The sequence below is a fragment of the Balaenoptera physalus genome, assembly GCF_965194825.1.
Source record: "Balaenoptera physalus genome assembly, chromosome: 2".
NCBI lineage: Eukaryota > Metazoa > Chordata > Mammalia > Artiodactyla > Balaenopteridae > Balaenoptera > Balaenoptera physalus.
The window spans coordinates 37,824,940-37,848,929 of NC_138883.1; the positions used below are offsets into that span (position 1 = coordinate 37,824,940).

The 23,990-nt window shown below is 39.1% G+C and overlaps 1 protein-coding gene across 17 annotated transcripts in view; it reads right to left on the reverse strand.

Moving 5' to 3' along the window:
• The window catches only part of SYNE2 (spectrin repeat containing nuclear envelope protein 2), a 319,482-nt gene that overhangs the window by 244,353 nt on the left and 51,139 nt on the right, over positions 1 to 23,990 (reverse strand). The window lies entirely within an intron of this gene.

Sequence of the window (23,990 nt, forward strand, 5' to 3'; positions counted from 1 at the left end):
ACAGTAGGTCCTTGCTGATTATCTATTTTATATATAGTAGTGTGTATCTGTTAATCCCAACCTCCTAATTTATCCCTCTCTCCCCACCTTTCCCCTTTGGTAATTATAAGTTTGTTTTCTAAGTCTGTGAGTCTGTTTCTGTTTTGTAAATAAGTTCATTTGTACCATTTCTTAGATTCCACATATAAGTGATATTATATGAAATTTGTCTTTCTCTGTCTGACTTACTTCACTTTGTATGATAATCTCCAGGTCCATCCATGTTGCTGCAAATAGCATTACTTCACTCTTTTTTATGGCTGAGTAATGAGGAAAAGACCATTTAATCAGCAGACATCAGGGACAGAAAAAGACAAAAACAGACAGAAAATAATAAAATCTATCATAATGGTGAGTTTCTTAAAATGCCAAGGAATAGAGAATGAGAAATTCTCTATTCTGATTTTTAAGGCAAATAAGAAGTATATAAAATGTAGTCAGTGAATTTCATTCAGGCCCATATGGGTATCCTTGATTATCATTCTTGGAAAATATCTGGCTAAGTTTGAGAAAAGCATAGAAGAAAAAGGTTTTCTCTAGGTGTCATTACCATAAAAATACATTTAATCCCTGACTTTGTTCTTATTCAATCTGCCTTTTGTGAGCTGGCAACTCATATCCTTACCTGGAAGGGAACTTAAATGAAAACAAATTGAGTTAAGCTCAATTAAAGGGGGTAGATTTTAAGTTCATTATAAATCTCATTAGTAAACTACCAAGGCCACTGGGTCTCCGCAAGGTCCAGTCTCAACAAAAGTTCATCTAAAATGTTGACTCCAGCAGTCCTCCCTGGTAGTAAGAGTTCAAAGGCAGTTACCCAGGCATGAGAATCTCTAACTGACATTTCCACTTAAACACAGAGCAACACATTATTACAATGTGGCTTCTCCAAGAATGTTCTCTACTGCATGAGGTCACCAAGGAGGCTTTGCAACCTCTTCTATCCAGGAATTTCCCTTCTTCCCTTTCTACTGCTGGGTTATTGATAACAGGTTTATTGCACATGGCACCAGATTTATTACTTGGATCTTTTACTCTCCTCGTTAAAATCTTTTAATCACTCCCTAATTCCTTAATGAATAAAATATAGATTCTTAGCCTAACATTCTAGGTCATTCAGAATTTGACTCCAATCAACTTTTTCCTGACTCATCCCCCCATGACTTCCCCACTTACATCCTACTTCTCTAGCCAAACTACAATATATGCAGTTCCCCAGTTAAGTTGCTCTCTTTTCTGCATCAATATGCTATGTACCCTCTGGAATGGCTAATCCTCCCGCATCCCTCTGCATTCACAGAAACCCCAGCACCCAGCACAATGCACATGGGGGGCATTCAATCAACATTTGTTAAAATAAGACATATCCTGTTCAAATGTTCCCTTTGTGAAATAGAAATAATCTCTTCTGGCTCTGGCCTACCACAATACCTTGTTGGGTCTTTTTTTTTAATCATTATTACTATTAGGACGTAATATTTAATCCTCATAAAACATGTTTTATAAACAGTAACAGAATTCAAAGTTAATCTTGTAAATAGTGGTGCAATGAACATTCGGGTGGATGTGTCTTTTTGAATTACGGTTTTCTCTGGGTATATGCCCAGTAGTGGGATTGCTGGGTCATATGGTAATTCTATTTTTAGTTTTTTAAGGAACCTCCATACTGTTCTCCATAGTGGCTGTATCAATTTACATTCCCACCAACAGTGCAAGAGGGTTCCCTTTTCTCCACACCCTCTCCAGCATTTGTTGTTTGTAGATTTTCTGATGATGCCCATTCTAACAGGAGTGAGGTGATACCTCATTGTAGTTTTGATTTGCATTTCCCTAATAATTAGTGATGTTGAGCATCTTTTCATGTGCTTCGTGGCCGTCTGTATGTCTTCTTTGGAGAAATGTCTATTTAGGTCTTCTGCCCATTTTTGGATTGGGGTGTTTGTTTCTTTAATATTGAGCTGAATGAGCTGTTTATATATTTTGGAGATTAATCCTTTGTCCGTTGATTCGTTTGCAAATATTTTCTCCCATTCTGAGGGTTGTCTTTTCGTCTTGTTTATGGTTTCCTTTGCTGTGCAAAAGCTTTGAAGTTTCATTAGGTCCCATTTGTTTATTTTTGTTTTTATTTCCATTACTCTAGGAGGTGGATCAAAAAAGATCTTGCTGTGATTTATGTCAAAGAGTGTTCTTCCTACGTTTTACTCTAAGAGTTTTATAGTGTCCAGTCTTATATTTAGGTCTCTAATCCATTTTGAGTTTATTTTTGTGTATGGTGTTAGGGAGTGTTCTAATTTCATTCTTTTACATGTAGCTGTCCAGTTTTCCCAGCACCACTTATTGAAGAGACTGTCTTTTCTCCATTGTATATCTTTGTCTCCTTTGTCATAGATTAGTTGACCATAGGTGCATGGGTTAATCTCTGGGCTTTCTATCTTGTTCCATTGATCTATGTTTCTGTTTTTGTGCCAGTACCATATTGTCTTGATTACTGTAGCTTTGTAGTATAGTCTGAAGTCAGGGAGTCTGATTCCTCCAGCTCCATTTTTTTGCCTCAACACTGCTTTGGCTATTCGGGGTCTTTTGTGTCTCCATACAAATTTTAAGATGATTTGTTCTAGCTCCGTAAAAAATGCCATTGGTAATTTGATAGGGATTGCATTGAATCTGTAGATTGCTTTGGGTAGTATACTCATTTTCACAATGTTGATTCTTCCAATCCAAGAACATGGTATATCTCTCCATCTGTTGGTATCATCTTTAATTTCTTTCATCAGTGTCTTATAGTTTTCTGTATACAGGTCTTTTGTCTCCCTAGGTAGGTTTATTCCTAGGTATTTTATTCTTTTTGTTGCAATGGTAAATGGGAGTGTTTCCATAATTTCTCTTTCTGATCTTTCATTGGTAGTGTATAGGAATGCAAGAGATTTCTGTGCATTAATTTTGTATCCTGAAACTTTACCATATTCATTAATTAGCTCTAGCAGTTTTCTGGTGGCAGTTTTAGGATTCTCTATGTATAGTATCATGTCATCCGCAAACAGTGACAGTTTTACTTCTTCTTTTCCAATTTGTATTCCTTTTATTTCTTTTTCTTCTCTGATTGCCGTGGCTAGGACTTCCAGAACTATGTTGAATAATAGTGGTGAGAGTGGACATCCTTGTCTTGTTCCTGATCTTAGAGGAAATGCTTTCAGTTTTTCACCATTGAGAATGATGTTTGCTGTGGGTTTGTCATATATGGCCTTTATTATGTTGAGGTAGGTTCCCTCTACGCCCACTTTCTGGAGAGTTTTTATCATAAATGGGTGTTGAATTTTGTCAAAAGCTTTTTCTGCATCTATTGAGATGATCTATGGTTTTTATTCTTCAATTTGTTAATATGGTGTATCACATTGATTGATTTGCGAATATTGAAGAATCCTTGCATCCCTGGGATAAATCCCACTTGATCGTGGTGTATGATCCTTTTAATGTGTTGTTGGATTCTGTTTGCTAGTATTTTGTTGAGGATTTTTGCATCTATATTCATCAGTGATATTGGTCTGTAATTTTCTTTTTTTGTAGTGTCTTTGTCTGGTTTTGGTATCAGGGTGATGGTGGCCTCATAGAATGAGTTTGGGAGTGTTCCTTCCTCTGCAACTTTTTGGAAGAGTTTGAGAAGGATAGGTGTTAGCTCTTCTCTAAATGTTTGATAGAATTCACCTGTGAAGCCATCTGGTCCTGGACTTTTGTTTGTTGGAAGATTTTTAATCACAGTTTCAATTTCATTACTTGTGATTGGTCTGTTCATATTTTCTGTTTCTTCCTGGTTCAGTCTTGGAAGGTTATACCTTTCTAGGAATTTGTCCATTTCTTCCAGGTTGTCCATTTTATTGGCATAAAGTTGCTTGTAGTAGTCTCTTAGGATGCTTTGTATTTCTGCGGTGTCTGTTGTAACTTCTCCTTTTTCATTTCTGATTTTATTGATTTGAGTCCTCTCCCTCTTTTTCTTGATGAGTCTGGCTAATGGTTTATCAATTTTGTTTATCTTCTCAAAGAACCAACTTTTAGTTTTATTGATCTTTGCTATTGTTTTCTTTGTTTCTATTTCATTTATTTCTGCTCTGATCTTTATGATTTCTTTTCTTCTGCTAACTTCGGGTTTTGTTTGTTCTTCTTTCTCTAGTTTCTTTAGGTGTAAGGTTAGATTGTTTACTTGAGATTTTTCTTGTTTCTTTAGGTAGGCTTGTATAGCTATAAACTTCCCTCTTAGAACTGCTTTCGCTGCATCCCATAGGTTTTGGGTCGTCGTGTTTTCATTGTCATTTGTCTCTAGGTATTTTTTGATTTCCTTTTTGATTTCTTCAGTGATCTCTTGGTTATTGAGTAACGTATTGTTTAGCCTCCATGTGTTTGTCTTTTTTACGTTTTTTTCCCTGTAATTCATTTCTAATCTCATAGCGTTGTGGTCAGAAAAGATGCTTGATATGATTTCAATTTTCTTAAATTTACTGAGGCTTGATTTGTGACCCAAGATGTGATCTATCCTGGAGAATGTTCCGTGCGCACTTGAGAAGAACGTGTAATCTGCTGTTTTTGGATGGAATGTCCTATATATATCAATTAAATCTATCTGGTCTATTGTGTCATTTAAAGCTTCTGTTTCCTTATTTATTTTCATTTTGGATGATCTGTCCATTGGTGTAAATGAGGTGTTAAAGTCCCCCACTATGATTGTGTTACTGTCACTTTCCTCTTTTATAGCTGTTAGCAGTTGCCTTATGTATTGAGGTGCTCCTATGTTGGGTGCATATATATTTATAATTGTTATATCTTCTTCTTGGATTGATCCCTTGATCATTATGTAGTGTCCTTCCTTGTCTCTTGTAACATTCTTTATTTTAAAGTCTATTTTATCTGATATGAGTATAGCTACTCCAGCTTTCTTTTGATTTCCATTTGCATGGAATATCTTTTTCCATCCCCTCACTTTCAGTCTGTATGTGTCCCTAGGTCTAAAGTGGGTCTCTTGTAGACAGCATATATATGGGTCTTGTTTTTGTATCCATTCAGCCAGTCTATGTCTTTTGGTTGGGGCATTTAATCCATTCACGTTTAAGGTAATTATCGATATGTATGTTCCTATGACCATTTTCTTAAATGTTTTGGGTTTGTTTTTGTAGGTCCTTTTCTTCTCTTGTGTTTCCCACTTAGAGAAGTTCCTTTAGCATTTGTTGTAGAGCTGGTTTGGTGGTGCTGAATTCTCTTAGCTTTTGCTTGTCTCTAAAGCTTTTGATTTCTCCGTCAAATCTAAATGAGATCCTTGCCGGGTAGAGTAATCTTGGTTGTAGGTTCTTCCCTTTCATCACTTTAAGTATATCATGCCACTCCCTTCTGGCTTGCAGAGTTTCTGCTGAGAAATCAGCTGTTAACCTTATGGGAGTTCCCTTGTATGTTATTTGTCGTTTTTCCCTTGCTGCTTTCAATAATTTTTCTTTGTCTTTAATTTTTGCCACTTTGATTACTATGTGTCTCGGCGTGTTTCTCCTTGGGTTTATCCTGTATGGGACTCTCTGTGCTTCCTGGACTTGGGTGGCTATCTCCTTTCCCATGTTAGGGAAGTTTTCAACTATAATCTCTTCAAATATTTTCTCTGGTCCTTTCTCTCTCTCTTCACCTTCTGGGACCCCTATAATGCGAATGTTGTTGCATTTAATGTTGTCCCAGAGGTCTCTTAGGCTGTCTTCATTTCTTTTCATTCTTTTTTCTTTAGTCTGTTCCGCAGCAGTGAATTCCACCATTCTGTCTTCCAGGTCACTTATCCGTTCTTCTGCCTCAGTTATTCTGCTATTGATTCCTTCTAGTGTAGTTTTCATTTCAGTTATTGTATTGGTCATCTCTGTTTGTTTGTTCTTTAATTCTTCTAGGTCTTTGTTAATCATTTCTTGCATCTTCTCAATCTTTGCCTCCATTCTTATTCCGAGGTCCTGGATCATCTTCACTATCATTATTCTGAATTCTTTTTCTGGAAGGTTGCCTATCTCCACTTCATTTAGTTGTTTTTCTGGGGTTTTTTCTTGTTCCTTCATCTGGTACATAGCCCTCTGCCTTTTCATCTTGTCTATCTTTCTGTAACTGTGGTTTTTGGTCCACAGGCTGCAGGATTGTAGTTTTTCTTGCTTCTGCTGTCTGCCCTCTGGTGGTTGAGGCTATCTAAGAGGCTTGATGGGAGGCTCTGGTGGTGGGTAGAGCTGACTGTTGCTGTGGCGGTCAGAGCTCAGTAAAACTTTAATCCACTTGACTGTTGATGGGTGGGGCTGGGTTCCCTCCCTGTTGGTTGTTTTGCCTGAGGCAACCCAACACTGGAGCCTACCTGGGCTCTTTGGTGGGGTTAATGGCAGACTCTGGGAGGGCTCACGCCAAGGAGCACTTCCCAGAACCTCTGCTGCCAGAGTCCTTGTCCCCTCAGTGAAACAGAGCCACCCCCCGCCTCTGCAGAAGACCCCCCAACACCAGCAGGTAGGTCTGGTTCAGTCTCCCCCAGGGTCACTGCTCCTTCCCCTGGGTCCCGATGCACACACTACTTTGTGTGTGCCCTCCAAGAGTGGGGTCTCTATTTCCCCCAGTCCTGTCGAAGTCCTGCAATCAATTCCCACTAGGCTTCAAAGTCTGATTCTCTAGGAATTCCTCCTCCCGTTGCCGGACACCCAGGTTGGGAAGCCTGACGTGGGGCTCAGAACCTTCCCTCCAGTGGGTGGACTTCTGTGGTATAAGTGTTCGCCAGTCTGTGAGTCACCCACCCAGCAGTTATGGGATTAGATTTTACTCTGATTGCGCCCCTCTACCGTCTCACTGTGGCTTCTCCTCTGTCCTTGGACGTGGGGTATCCTCCTTGGTGAAGTCCAGGGTCTTCCTGTCAATGATTGTCCAGCAGCCAGTTGTGATTCTGGTGCTCTCGCAAGAGGGAGTGAGAGCACGTCCTTCTACTCCGCCATCTTGGTTAATCCTCCCTCAAAGTTAATCTTAACTTTCCCCAAACACCCATTTTCCTTCCCCAGAGACAACATTAATTAACAATTTCCTGTGCATCCTTCTAGATTAGACAGGCAAAGAACATAAATTCTAAAGAGCAAGGATTTGTTTTGGTCGGTCACTGGGTTCCTCGCTCCTAGAATAATACCTCACAAGTAGAAGGCACTCAGTCAATACTTGTCGAATGAAAGAATGAATGTATGTATATGTAAATTAAATTACTACACATGATATGGTTTCATTTTTTAAGTTGATAATTCAAAAAGCAGCAATTTAGGTACACTATTTAAAGTTAAAAAGCGTCTGTTAAGCCATAAGAAATTTTTAAAAAGGAGATCATAAACCTTCCACATTACCAGAAAGGAAGAAAATTATCATTTACCCAGTAAAAAGAACAAAGTAGATACATATGTGCCGATGCAGGTATATTCTTAAGTGAAAAAGAGCAAATTATAAAATAGCATGTTTATCATCATTCTACCTGTATTTTTATGAAAGGATAGCTACATGAATAACCAACAGTTTTGTTTCTGTCTTATGGTAATTACCACTTGCTGCTCATGTACTGCAGTCATGTACCTCTATGTGGTTTCTCTCCTACTCATTGTATCAACCTTAATATTAAACCCTTATGCTTTTATGTTTTTGCTTCCCCTTAGACCAGTGCCATGTAGAGAAGAGGTACTCAATATAATTTGCTGATTGAAAGACTTCGTAAATATTAAAAGATTGAGGTTCAAACTGACTTACTGCATGGAGAAGAATTTATTGGCAACAGTTACTAGGCATATGTCTTATCCTAATCCTTGTTTTAAAAACCCCTGGGCACAGATGTAGAGAACAAATGTATGGACACCAAGGGGGGAAAGCTGTGGGGGGGAAGCTGTGGGTAGGATGAATTGGGAGATTGGGATTAACATATATACACTAATATGTATAAAATAGATAAGTAATAAGAAGCTGCTATATAAGAAAAATAAATAAAATTCAAAAAAAAAAAAAAAACCCTGGGTAATTTCTTTCTTCTACTAAGAAAATGTCTTGAACAAAAGGGTCTGCACCCTGCTGCTCTCCCCTGAAACAATGCTGCCAACTCTGTTAGACAAGGTAAGAATAACTAAATTCAGACAATAATGCAACACATTTTAGCCATGTGTTCCAACAGCCATCCCAAAGCATCTTACCCAAGCTGTTATCCAATAGAAAGGGAACTAAAAATAATAAGGCCACCTCTTCTACTGTTTCTCATGGAGGTGATAACAAACAAATAAATGAATGAAAACACACAGGCATGCACAATGAAAACAAAAAAAGCCTAAAATATCTGAAGAATAAACAGGAAAAGGCCTGTTACTGAACCACAAAAGGGGACACTATTAACCAACAGAGAAAGCACGGGGACAATTTACAACACATTTTCTTGCAACCAACCATAAGCCAAACAAATAAGCAAGTAAGAAAGAAAAATAAATAGTACCAAGACTGAGCTCTCACTTATTGAACCAGAAAAGTGAGCTTAGAAGCTAAGTCCTAGCTAACACATCTCGTAAACTCAATGTGCAACCATGTCTCTACTTCAAAATTCTTTTCATTCATATATTTCCTCCCAGGAGAATCTGTGTTGTCACTACGGAAAAAACAGCACTTGCCTGTCAAACTCAGCATTCCAGGACTGAAATGACACTCTACCTCCCTACTTCTCCCCAGACCTGTCCTCATCTGTGTTTTCATCTCATGGACTCGACACCACCATCCTTTATCAGCCCCAAGTACAGCCTACCGCCAAATCCTGCAAATTTGCCTCCACATGGCTCTGGTATGCGCTTCCTTCTCTACATCTGACGGCCCTCTTGCCTGATCTACCGTCAGGTCTGGCCTGGACCATGTCCATGGCCAACCAGGTCTGCTCTGCTCCCTTCAATCTGTTCTCCACTTCAGCCAGTAGATCTGACCACAGTACCCTTTCCACCCTTTGATGGTTTCTCTCTGCTCTGAGGATCAAAAGCAAAACAGCCTATGAGGCTTGCATGGTCCACCCCAGAGCATCTCTCCAGCCTCGGCACTTACAGCTCTCCTCCATGCCCAAGGCTCCAGCCACTCCATCTTCCTTCAGGGCCTTTACAAGCTATGTTCCCTCCTGCCACAGATGTTTGCATCACCCTGCCCTCTTCACCTACTTGACTTCTAATTACCCTTAGGGCTCAGCTCAGTTGTTGCATCCCGAAGGAAACCTAAGTCAATCTGTCTTCCTCCACTACTTAGCACCTGCCTCAACTTAAAATCATTGACAAGGTTAAGAGCACGGGCTCTAGAGCCAGACTACCTGAGTTTGATCCTCAGATCCTGAGTATCTGCCACCTACTCGCTATGAGCCTCAGTCTTCTCATTAGTAAGATGAGAATAACAGTACCTACCTCACAGAGTTGCTAAGAAGATTACGTACTTGTACTGATGTAGAATCAGAGATCAACAACAGATAATCCCAAAGGCCAAATGCAGCCCACCACGTATTTTTGTAAATACAGTTTCCTTGGAACACAGACACACTCATGTGTTCACATACTGTCTGTAGTTACGTTCATGCTAAAATGGCAAGTTGAGTAGTTGCGACAGAGACCATATGGACCTCAAAGCTAAAATATTTACTACCTGGTCCTCTACAAAAAAAGTTTATCAATCCCTGGCAAGATTATGCTTGATCTACACAAATGAATATTAGCTACAACATGGATGAACGTTGAAATCATTATGTTAACTGAAAGAAGCCATCACAAAATACCACATATTATATGATTCCATGTGTACAAAATGTCCAGAATAGGACAATCTATAGACACAGAAAGTAGATCAGTGGTGGCCTCGGCCTGATGCAGGGAGGAGTAGAAGGTTTTGGAATAAAATGGGAATAAAGGGTAAGGGGTTTCTTTGTGGGGGGGGGGGGGAGGGAATGGTGATAAAAATGTTCTAAAATTAAATGCAATGGTTGCACAATTCTGCGAGTATACTAAAAATGATTGAATTGTACACTTTAAATGGGTGAGTTGCATGGTATGTGAATCACATCTTGAATTATATCTCTATAAAGCCGTTCCTAAAAAAATATTAGCTAACATCTGTGAGCTAACTTGATTACTATCTGCCTCCTCACTAGCCTATGGGCTCCAGGAGAGCAGAGGCCAGGTCTGATTTAGCTCCTCACTTTGCCTGCAGCTTGTACACAGTGCATTTCATGTTGTTCCAATTCAGAAAGCATTTGTTGAATGAATGGTTATTTGGCTGGGGCAGGAGCGAGCGGGGCTTTGTTGCTATTTTTCCCCAGTCAACCCACAGATTTAAGTACTTAGTTTGTTGGGGAAATCTATGACACACAGCAAGGAATTTCTGTTAGGGCCTTAGCGTGTAGGATCCAGCAAGGTCCTGTAGCCACATGAGGCAACCACACCCTTATGCAAACACCTGAGATTTTCACACTGAGGCTTTTGTTTCCAGCCCCATGGAACATAGCTCCTGGCTCTCTGCGTAAGCAAATCTTGTATTTCTAGCACATGAAAATGAGCCCACAATACAGATAAAATGCCTAGGATCTGGGGTGAATTTTTTTTTCTCCTCTTTCTTACCCTCTTCTGACTCACCTGAGTTGCTCAATAAACATCTGTGGAATGAATAAATCAAAGAAATGACTACATTTCTTTTAGTACATATTTCTTACTCCTTACTGCCTTTTATCAACCACATAAACACTGTGAGCATTTTTCTTGTGAAAATCAAGGTGTGAGCCTAAACACCTTCCACTGGGGCAGCAGTCCAAGCACCTCTGACTTCTGAGTGCAAAAGAGCCAGACTGCACTAAGGAGATACGTGCCGTGATTACAAATCTAGGATTCCTACACTTTTGAACGCCAGCGAGTCATGGTTTAAGTGTAGGGTTCTGCGCCCCAATTCCCAGAGGTCCTGACTGAGGGGGTTCACATAGCTCACGCTCAGAAACTCCTAGCTAAAGTAATTAGACTGGTTTACATGTGTGACTTATTCTTGAGACAACACAAGGGAACAGGAAGGGCCTGGCAAAAATAGTAATGAAATAATAAACTCTGAGATATTAACATAATGTAATGCAGTGTAAATCTATTCTAACTTATGGGTATCCGAAGACACGCTTGGAAGGGCTCAGAAGGCTTGCTGAAACAAGCCATGTCCAGGAATAAGTAGGACTCAAGGGTAAGGAACAATGACACTATTTCATTAAAGCTTCTAGTCAAGTGGTCAGGCAGGCATTTTGTAAATGAGAAAACTATAGCTCCCAGAAGATGAAGGATTTTTAGTCACTCATTCAATAAGCATTTATTGAAAGTCTACTGTGTCCTGGATACTGTGCTCTAGATGTCACATCTGGTGAGAGAGAAATTCAAATCCAGACGTGTCTGATACCAAAATCCTTGTTCTTTTCATTATAATTAAAAATCAGCTGAAATGCCAGATCCGTGGGCCCTCCAGCTACCACCCTATCTCTGCCCTCCCCTTCAAACCCAAACTTCTTGAAAGAATTGTCTACCCTGGCTGTCTTCACTTCCTCACCTACCACTCACTTCTCAACCCACGAAAAGCTGGCTTCTACCCCAGCCCCTCCACTTAATTCTGAGCAGGGCCACTTATAATGTACTCATTGCTCAACCTCATGGATACTTCTCAGTACTTTTTGGATATCTTGAAATTTCTGATACTGTTTACTACCCTCTCCTTCTTGAAATATTCTCTTTCTTAGGATTCCATGGTACCACGCTCACCTTGTTTTCTTTCTACTTCTCTGGACACCCCTTCCCAGGCCCTATTATGGGCTTGTTTTGCTTTTTCTATCTCTGGAATGTTCTGCCTACGCCCTTCTTCTCTTTCTCTAGATACCTTCATCTACTCCCAGGGGACCAATCACCATTTATATACTAATCACTTCCAAATCTTTACCTTCAGCCCAGGTGTCTGTTTCTCCTGAGCTGTGCGTATGTTTACTCCACTATCTTCTGGGTATCTCCACCTACTTATTCCAGGGACACTTCAAACTCAGCGTTTCCAGAACTGAGTTATCATCTCAATCAACTCCCTCTCCTATCAAAGTTGTTCTCCTGCATTTTTTTTCAGTGAATGGTTCCATCATCCACTCATTTGCCCAAGAATAAGCCTGAGTCATCTTTGATACTTCCCTCTCCCTCCCTTTCCCATACCCAGTCAATCAAAAAGTCCTGATAATTACCTCAATAAAGCTGAAAATAAAAATTTTTTCATATGATATAGCTTATATGTGGAATCTAAAAAAAAAGGGTACAAATGAACTTATTTACCAAACAGAGGTAGAGTCACAGATGTAGAAAACAAACATATGGTTAGCAGGGGATGGGGAAGGGAATAAATTGGGAGATTGGGATTGACATATACACACTACTATATATAAAATAATCAACAAGGACCTACTGTATAGCACAGGGAACTCTACTCAATACTCTGTAATGGCCTACATGGGAAAAGAATCCAAAAAAAAAAAGTGGATATATGTATATGTATAACTGATTCACTTTGCTGTACACCTGAAACTAACACAACATTGTAAATCAACTGTACTCCAATAAAAATTTTAAAAATTAAAAACTTTTAAAGCCCTGAAAATTGTATCTGTTAGATATCTCTGGATACCCATTTCTCTCCATCCATACTGGCACCTCCTAGATGAGGACACCATTATCTCTCAGCTGGTCTTCCAGTCTCCACACTCAGCCCCATAAGACCACACCCCACAGTGCCCCCTGGGTGATTTCTAAATCACTAGTTCTGAATATGCTTCTACTCAGAATCCTTCAGTTGCTTCCCCTTGGTCTTAAGAAAAACTTCAAACCCCTATACATTTACATGACCTCATCTTTTCACACTCTCCTTCAAACTCTAATCCTCAGTCTCACTGAACTTCCATTTCCTGGAATGCGCCATGTTCAGCCTCAGCTTCTGGCTTTTAGATGCCATCACCACAGCCTGGAGCACTCTTTCCATCTTCAATGCCTGCTCATCTATTAACACATTTTAGGTCTAAGCTTAGAAATCACTTCCTCTGGGAAGCTTTCCCTGACTCCCAAGTCTGGGTGAGGTATTCCTACTCTGTACCTCTACAGCACCATGTCAGCCCTCTTTGCAGCACACATCATACTATACTGTTGATGTAATTGTCTGTATCCCTGTAATCAGAACATACGTTTCAGAACAGCACATGCCATGTGCCATCCCCTGTGCTCAGCACAGTGTCATACACCATAGGTATTTAAAAACACTTGTTTAATAATGGATGAACAAATAAATGAATGGGGCTCTAGCAATAAATGAACCTAACTTAGGAAAAGCATAACAGTTAATGGAGTAGTATCTCTTACCTTAAAAAATCCTACATTTCCCTTCAACAAGTACCTGATATCAACAAAATTTCTTGAAATGTTAAGTCACTGTCTCTACTCCCTCACCTCCCATTCTCTCCTCAACCCGCTCCAGTCAGGCCTCCATCTCCACTACCTGAGTGTGGCGAATATATTAGAGTCACCAACTGACTCTATGAACCCAATCCAATGGCCATTTCTCTACTTAACACAGTTGACCATACCCCCTTCTTGAAATATCTTCATCTAGGGGTTTCCAGGCCATCACACTTGCCTGGTTTTTCCTTCTTTGGCCTTGGCCGCTCCTTCTCAGTGTCCTTTGCTTGCTCCTCCTCTTCTGTTTGACCTCTGAACGCTGAAAGACCTAAAAGGTCTGCTCTAGCTACATATTCCATAGGTGATCTCATCCAGTCTGTGGCTTTAAATGTAAGTATACCAGCCATATGCTGATGGCTGCCAAATCTATACCTCTCTCTAGAACTCTGAATCCTGACAACCAACTGTCTACTTGACATCTCCATCTGGATATCAAATAAGCATCTCATATCTATCATGGCAAAAATACAAGCTTGATTTCCCCCAAAACTAGTTTATCTGCCAATCTTTATCGCAATAAATTCCATAACCAACTGCTCAACTGCTCAAGGCAAAAATTTAGAAATTATCCTTAATTTATCTTATTAATCACCCAATCATCCCAATGTTCACAAACATCCTTTGAAAAAAAATCCGTGGTTCTTCATCCCATTGCTACCACCCTGGGTCCAAAATACTATGATATCTCACCAGGGCTACAACAAAAGCAACCTAACTGGCTTTCCTGCTTCCCCTCCTGCTCCCAGATAATCCCCTCTCCACCCAGCAGCCAGAGTGGAAAATGTAAATCAGATCATGTTACTCCCTTGATTAAAACTTTCCAAAGGTTTCCCATCCACACACCTTAGCTTAGAGCTGATGATTCCCTGCCTAACCCAGCTCTGCCTTGCCTTGCTCTCCAATCACGCTGCCCCTCATCCACCACAATCCAGCCACACCAGGCTCCCTTTGCACCATGAATTCACCATGTTTGTTTCTCTTGTTGAGTTCTTCCTTGAGCCATTGTCTCATACTGGAATGCTCCTCCCTAGCTCTTTGCACAGCAGCTCCTTTGTGTTATTCAATTGCTCCTTAAGTGTCTCCTCTTCCTTCTCCGACACCTGATCTAAAGAAGATGCCCAAGCAAAAATCCATTTTTGCATAAATCCGTTTTTGCATAAATCCATTTTTGATATTTGCTATTTTTCTTAATGATTTATTCTTTGTCTCTCTAACTGAAATGCAAGCCTCGTGGGCACATGAAGCTTGCTGGAGTTCTTCACCTCAATAATCTCTCAACCCAAAATAGTGCTTGATAAAAAAAAAAATAGTGCTTGATACAAGGTAGGGTTTCAGGGAACACATGCTGCACAAATGTATCAATGAACAGATTTACCTGTATTCATAAAAACCGTAATTACGTGATAAAGTGGTTAAGTGTGAATTCACCTGTACTTTTGAAACATTTTGCTTTGAAGACATCAAACCACCCTGGAAGTTCTGCCGAGTAAACACTCAGACTGAGGCAGACAGACACATACAGCAGAACTAGTTCGCACTCTGAATAGCCTCCTTAACTGAAGACGAGGTCAACAACGCCCACGTTTTGGAAAGATCCTACATGTTACTCAAATTTGAGAAGGGCCGTTGGTGTTCTGTATTTGAGCCAGGTGCCCTTGATCTTGTAACATTTCGCTGCCCGTGTAATTGGTAGTCCCCTCTGTAGTAAAGGTTGAAAAGACCAAGGCGTGACCCGTGGGTGCTGCCCCACCCCAGAGGCAGACAGCAAGTGTGTGTGGCTGCTCTTCTCCCATTTTCTTCCTGTGCTCATTCAACACGTTGCCTCATAGACCATCAATGACCAGGAGAGATTATTCACCCAGAATCTCATATCTCTCCTGCAAAGATACACACATTGATAATGGCGAACATTCCATTTCTCTAATAAATCATTCGTAGCTTTTTATCTATCATTTTTAAATGACTCTAAAAATATCTGGTGGTTATTAGTAAACTTCAGCTCTCATACATATTGAGAACAACAAATACAGTTACCTTTTACCAAATTTCCCTGCTGAACGTTTTAGAAAAATGGAGCCATTTGGAGAAATTAAAATCACCAATGCTGAAACCAGATGAGGGAAGTAATCTCTTGAAGAGGCACATTTAGAATGACCTCTGATTTTTAGAGTATAAAATCACACACTAAACCCACCAGATGGTTATAAGTTAATCTCTTATATTTACTTCAAATTTTCCCATTTCCAAGGGGGAATTATTTTGAGTTTTATTTTTCCTAATATACTACTTCAAGCTCTGAATAATTACACCCCCTCCCAACACACACGCATACACAACAAACGCTCAGAAAATCTTGTATCTCCCATGGGGCTAATTAAAAAGGATTCTGATTTCTATAAGGAATGAATGAGATCTTTGTTAACCTACTTTAACAGGACTCTAAATGACCCTGTATTTATCTTGCCCTACTTTTCAAAATGTAACTGACCCAGAATAAAGTAAGCTTATCCCCAAACTCCTGGCAAAAACAGAACCAAAGTTCCCAGAAGACGAAACCGTATATACAACCTAAAAAAGAAAAAAAAAAAAACTTTCCCTGAAAAACATTGTTCACTGCAAACACCACTGCTTCCAGAGCTATTTTGTTTTTCATTTAATTGGGATACTTTTAAGATTATGAAGCTTTACAATATGAAGGCAAATAATCCTCCAAAAAAACACAGCAGAAGACAGTATCAGCTATTATGATATCAGGAACTTTCTGGAAGCTTTTTTGTTGGGACAGTACAGCACTGATAGCTGGTGAAGGGCTATAACTTGAGTATTTTCTCCGGGTGTAATAATCACCTGATTGGCAAAAAAACAAAAACAAAGAAGCCCAGAGATGATTTGCTTTTATTCATAATAATAAAGCAGTCTGCCTTGGTTAAAGAAGCAAAAATACTGTCTGCATATTTCTTACTCTTCATGCATCATTTCCATCAAAATCCCACATTGGGGACCTAGGTACAAAAGGGCAGAAATCCTACCCAGAAGCATTTTATTAAATCCACTCCTCTTTCTCAGGCTTCACAGTTTCATTCACTCACTGTCATAAGGTAGAACAGAATTTCTCTCAGAAACATGATACTAAAACACTATTGAGCCCCTAAACACCATATACATACCTCACTGCCTCGGGTCTAAAGAAATCTTTGTTTCCATCCTGTCTGATTTTCCTGAACACTGAACAATTTTTCTAATTCAGGATACTTTATATGTATTTTTTCTTTTTTTTAATTTAAATTTAATTTTTACTTTATATTGGAGTATAGTTAATTTACAATATTGTGTTAGTTTCAGGTGTACAGCAAAGTGATTCAGTTATACATACACATATATCCACCTTTTTCAGTTTCTTCTCTCGTATAGGTTACTACAGAATATTGAGTTTCCTGTGCTTTACGGTAGGTTCTTGCTGATTATCTATTTTATATATAGTAGTGTGTCTATGTTAATCCCAAACTCCTACTATATATCTTTATAGTGGAATGGCCACTCATTTTTTTCATTACACAGTTGTTTATTGAAAGCCTAAAACACGTTAGAAATTTCATTGGCAATAAAGATACAAGATTTCCTATGCAGGGCACCTAACGTACTTAGAGGAACTCAGATGGTTTATTAGAGCAAGAGATGTCCAAAGACGAAAGGAAACGCCAGGATAAGGAACAATTACAGAGGGTTCAGCAGGAAAACAAACTCCCGGGAAGTTCTTATCTGTCTTACTTGTTGATGTCACTTTCACATGATGTCAACAGGCAAAAGCACAGCTGGACTACATGCCTCTTGCAGGTGCTCAATCTATTCATCTTTGCATCCTTAGCACCCTACCTATGGTTGCCATCCCGTATTTACTGAACAAGTGAATAAAATTCAACATTACATCGCACAATTATTCTTGTAATCTAACCCAAAGAACACAAATATTTTCTAATGGTATTAAAAGGAATACATAAATGGAAAGCCTCCCTTCAGATGGATACTCAGTAAATCATGAATAAATTTAAATGGAGTAATAACCTAACTACAGAGACTCACATTTCACTGCTCAGCCCTACCAAGCAATGTCTACCCAGAAGCCATAAAGGGCTTTTTAACCTTTTAAAATATGTCATCTAGAAGATAACAGCACTAAATAAAACATATGAGCGTTGTTTGAAACAACACAGTAACTTGGCTGGACATGGTTTTATACAGGTTCGTGCAGATGGTTAACCATTCACCAGCATTTTGGCAGGACTGCATGAAAGCTAACTCCTCGTGTGGTGGCAAAGGTTAACAGAATACACACTCCTTCCTAGTCCTTTGTCTAACTGATGATAACATTCTGTATTCGGATGCTGTTGTTCTAATGAGCTACCATTGGCCTACCTCCTTTTTGAAAACAAAATAACGTGCTCCTGGTACATAAAATTATTGTGTCCTTTTACAGCCAAAAAAATATTATATTTATGTGTTAAAAAGAAACAACTTAAATCGGGACTTCCCTGGCAGTCCAGTGGTTAACACTTCACCTTCCAATGCAGGGTGTGCAGGTTCAGTCCCTGGCCGGGGAGCTAAGATCCCACATGCCTCACAGCCAAAAAACCAAACATAAAACAGAAGCAATATTATAACAAATTCAATACAGACTTTAAAAATGGTCTACATCCAAAAAAAAAAAAAAAGAAAAAACTTAAATCTGAAATGTATAAAGTGTCCAAAATAGTTCAAAATTGCCAAGCTACCACTTAAAATATCACAAGATGAGTCAGCCTAGTCAGTCAATTTCACTCATTTTTTTAAATTGAACTATGGTTGATTTAAAATATCATGTGAATTCCAGGTATCAATTTCACTCATTATTAATTTGACTTTCAAATGGGCCCTCTACCTTTCCATGACATAGGAAGTTCTCAACAGTTTCTTTGAAAATGGGATCTTTTATCTACAACAATTTATTTTAAGCATATTGATATAAAATAGTATTTAATGGTCTTATTATTTGATGCTATTAAAATACTTGGTGAAAACACTCTAAATAAAAAGGGGGCTTCCCTGTTGGCGCAGTGGTTGAGAATCTGCCTGCTAATGCAGGGGACACGGGTTCGAGCCCTGGTCTGGGAAGATCCCACATGCCGCAGAGCGACTAGGCCCGTGAGCTACAATTACTGAGCCTGCGCGTCTGGAGCCTGTGCTCCGCGACAAGAGAGGCTGGGATAATGAGAGGCCCGCGCACCGCGATGAGGAGTGGCCCCCACTTGCCGCAACTAGAGAAAGCCCTCACACAGAAACGAAGACCCAACACAGCCATAAATTAATTAATTAATTTAAAAAAAAAAAAAAAGGAAGTTAATACTTTGGACATTATAGTTGCTACCACTATTATCTCAAGCAGCTCAGCTTCCAACTTTGGAGCTTCTCCACCTTATTATCCATAGTCAATAACTGCAGAGTCCTATTGAGTCTTCCACCTTAATGGTTTCTTATCTGTCCCATACTTTCCTACTCACTGCTATAACTCGAATCCATGCCAACATTACCCAATACCCAGATATTTGCAACACTTTCTAATCAGTTTCTCCAATTTCACTTTCTCACCCCTTTCAAGTCTTCCTATACCTCAAACCCAGACTAATCTCCTAAGGCACAACTCTGACCATGGACCCTGTCCTCTCATTCTTAAGACCCAACAGCTACCTGCTGCCTAAAAGCAAAATCCCCAAACTTCTTGGGCTTGAATTCAACTCCCTCAAGGATCTTCATCTCAGAAATACTACTGAAGGGATTCCTCCTTTGGTCTCAGATTAAATGGAATGGCAAAGAAAGTCCCTTCCAACTTGAAAACTCTGTGGTATTATCCAGCTTTACCCTTTACTGCTTCCATAATCTATCTGCCCGATACATCAAAGAAATGTTCTCTGAACATACCTTTTCCACCTGAAGAGCTTAGCAGAGATGTTATTTCAGACAAAATATGTAGTTATTATTCTCTTAGGATAAAAGGGAAGGAAGCACCTATTATTTTGCCAGGTAAGAAATCCAATGGAAAGATGTAAAGAAATTCTATAATGGAAACCTCAGTAAAGCAAATAATTTTTAAAAGCAACCATTTATTTATCATTTTAATAGCTTAAACTTTCATATCCATAATTTATTTAAAATGTGGACCATCCATGGTAGTACAAAATGCACTAAACTAAAATAAATTCCAGTTTTTACATTAATCTGCTCAAATTGTTCAAATTCACCAATGTCATTTCTTTTTCCTCCCTAAAATCCAACCATTTCAATGTTACTATCCTCACTAGACTAAGAGATCACAAATATCTCTCTACAAAAAGTGCCCTTGGGCCTTCCCTGGTGGCGCAGTGGTTGAGAGTCTGCCTGCCAGTGCAGGGGACACGGGTTTGAGCCCTGGTCTGGGAAGATCCCACATGCCGCAGGGCAGCTGGGCCCGTGAGCCACAATTACTGAGCGTGCGCGTCTGGAGCCTGTGCTCCCCAACAAGAGAGGCCGCAATAGTGAGAGGCCCGCGCACTGAGATGAAGAGTGGCCCCCGCTTGCCACAACTGGAGAAGGCCCTCGCGCAGAAACGAAGACCCAATGCAGCCATAAATTAATTAATTAATTAATTTTTTAAAAAAAAGTGCCCTTAAAAATCCCTTCATAAAGACATTTTCTCAAAGATCACACAAATGATGAACAATAAATGATGTTTATTGTCCTGCTCTATGAATTTCAGCAAAGCACTGCCTGATTCTTCAGGTCTGATGCCTTGTTGGCCTTGCGCACATAATATACCTGTTTTCATAGCATAGCAACAATGATTCACCACATTTCAATGCAGACATTTTAATCTTTTCTTGAGCATATTATTCTCAGTCAAGGTATGGCCATAATTGCCTCACCTTATATAAGTTTTTGGCTAAAATAAAATAGGCATTATTAGTTAAATAGGCCTCTTTCTTCCTTTTAAAAAGGTTCTGAAATGAGGAGAAAAAACCTTTCTTATGAGCGGTCATCCTGAGCCTTTCATATGACATAAAATCTCTTTACTCATATTACTCCAAGGATCACTAAGCACATGTGAATTCTGTGAAATACAAGTCTGCTTACATGGTGTACAAAGCCAAATGCTTTTAAGACTATTGCCAACAGCCTGCAGTTCGGTAGTTGCTAATGTTCATAATATTGTCTATCAATGTTTTTGTCTACATAGCTAATAACCGTGCAATGAAACCAAAGTTACCTTCAGAAATACATACAAGTTCCTTCTTTCTTTCCTTCCTTCCTCCCTCCCTCCTTTCTTTCTTTCTCTCTTTCTTTCAACAACTCAGGCCGAAAGAATCATTACAAATCTGCTGATAACAATATAGAACTTAACTTTGGGAAATCCATTCATTTCACGGTTAAGCCTTCATTCTACAGTCATGGGAACTCCTCAGTTGAGAGTACTTGGCTAATGTGAGCAGCCCTTGCCCAGTGTAAAGCTGACTATAGTATAGTATTGGTTTTCCACCTCTCCCCCCTATAGAGTAATGCATCCAGCAGCATATTCCTCTAAAGAGACCATGAAGAAAAATCATTCACACCGGCAGCACATGTATATCACATTTCCATTGCCAAGCAGCCCATACTCATCTCCTACTGTAGAGCAGATGGTATAACCTAGTATAATTCAAAACATGCTATAAGAAAACACTCATTTCTCAGTAATTTGCTAATTATTTTGAGCTACTTGTGAACCCGAGATTAATGTTACTTGAAAATGCCCATCCATATTCAGGATGTGAAAGATTGCTATAAAAATTAAAAATTAAAAAAATAAAAGTTTGCTATGGATTAACTAGGATAAGGCTAAGATTTATGTGCACTTTCCAGAGAAAGTTGTTCGAGAAATTCCCTCTTTCAAATTGTTCTTTGAACTATGTCGGAGTGGCTGTGGTGCAGTGGAAAGAAAACTATCCTCCAGGTCAAAACTGAGCTCTGCTGCTCACTAACTGTGTGACTCTGGGAGAGTAATTCCATCTTTGTGAGCCACAGCTTCCTCCTCTGTATCTTGAAGATAAAAATAAAAATATCTACCTTACAGTATGGTTGTAAGGATCAAATGAGGTAATGTACGTAAGGGTGCTGTGTAAGCTAGAGCATGCTACATGAAACTCTACAGTGGGGAAGAAAACATTTTAAAATATAACACCTATAATACTATTATAAGTGCTAAAATAGGTACTATGGGAGAACAGAGGAGAGAGTGTGAATCGCAGCCAGAGAAAGAGTGGGGCTCATGGAGAGGGCCGAGTCTGGCTAAGTTTGGGATGAATAGGGATAGAGGAGGACTAGATGAGCTGGACTCTTCCAGTGGAAAGAGGAGACAGGAGAGCTGCAGGGGGAACCACCTGAACAAAAGCACACAAGCAGGGGAGCATGGCCCCTCAAGGAGCCATGGGGCTGGAGCACAGGGTGCTTGTGGGAGTTGAGGGCAGAGAGGAAGGTGAGCAGCAGATAGGAAGTGCCTGTGAGCCACACCAAGAAGTCTAGACTTTATCCCATGTGTGATGGGAAGCCATTGAACAGAAATGGCAAAACTGAAAACCAGACATCTGGTTTACCATTTTTTCCTATCCACCATGCAATATCTACTCTAGCTGTGTGCTCCTGGACAAGAAGTCCTTTGGGACAAAGACTTTAACTGTAATATCTACAAAGAAATTACGATGCATTTATTGAGCTCCTACTCTGTGTCAGGCAGGCATGGTGCTAAGCCCTTTGCATGCATTATGGTTCATCTTCAAAGCACAGGTGCAATATAGGCATTATCACCCATATTCTAAATATGAGGAAACCGAGACAAAAAAGATAAAGTCTCTTATCCAAGTTCAAGGAACTGGTAAGTGGCAGAGCCAGCATGAGAAATTAGATTTACCTGGAAGTTTGCACTTTTTGACTGCTTTCAGCCAACTCCACCACCACCACTGCCTCTGGTAACCACAGATCTGATCTTTTTCTGTGAGTTTCTATGTTGGGTTGGTTGTTTGTTTTTGAAGTATTATTGACCTACAACACTATATTAGTTCCTGTTACATAACACAGTGTTTAAATATTTCTATACATTTCAAAAGGATCACCATAATAAGTCTAGTTACAGTCTGTTACAAGATAAATAAGTACTAGGGGTGTAATGTACACATGATAAATATAATTAACACTGTTCTATTTTATATATGAAAGTTGTCAAGAGTAAATCCTAAGAGTTCTCATCATATGGAAAAAATTTTTTTTCTATTTCTTTAATTTTGTAACTATTTGAGATGATGGATGCTCACTGTATTTATTGTGATAACCAGTTCATGATGTCTGTAAGTCAAGTCATTATGCTGTACACCTTAAACTTATACAGTGCTGTATGCCAATTATATCTCAATAAAACTGGAAGAAAAAATTAAATAAATGCACACATACATACATATCAGGATCAACTGATTCAGGAAAAAAGGAAGGGAGGGAGGGAGGGAGAGAGACAAAGAGAAAGAGAGAAAGGAAGGGAAGGGAAGGGAAGGGAAGGAAAGGAAAGGAAAGGAAAGGAGGAAGGAAGGAAGAAAGAAAGAAAAAGAAAGAAAGGAAGGAAGGAAGAAAGAAAGAAATTAGATTTACCGACCACTTATTGATGCGCTATCTTCCTGATACACTTTAGGGCACATGAATTACTACTCATATGCAACCAAAACTTGAGAGAAAAATAAGAACATTGGGTTTTTTCCAATAAATGAAAATTTGATTCAAACTACTTATGACGAGTATATGATACCACAAAAATGCACTTACTGAGAATTTTTTAAATTCTTACCTCAAGTACTATCCCTCAAAGTATGTTTCTTGAGTCTATACAAATTACATGATATTTATTTTTAAAAGCCACTGACCCCAAAGTCAAGAAGCTAATCATTCAAAACCATGTTTAATTAAAAAGAGATATCAGAAAGAAAGTCTTTCGGGGATTTTTATCATACATGACACAAATAAATATAATGCACAGCATGGTGACTATAGTTAATAATGTTGTGCTGCATATTTGAAAGTTGCTAAGAGAGTAGATCTTAAAAGTCCAAAAAAGTCCTCATCACAAGAAAAAGAAATTCTGTAACTATGTATGGTGACAGATGTTCATTAGACTTATTGTGATCATTTCACAACCTACACAAATATTGAATTGTTATATTGCACACCTGAAACTAATATAATGTTTTATGTCTATTATACTTCAATCCTTTTAATAATAAATTAAAAATAAAAAAATTAGTGACTCAAAAGCTATGGCTTCTAAATAACATTCTAAGAATGTTACATAATACTGTCAATAGTCTTTCAACTACTTTAAAAGACACAGTGACATAAATATTTTCAAAGACTGGC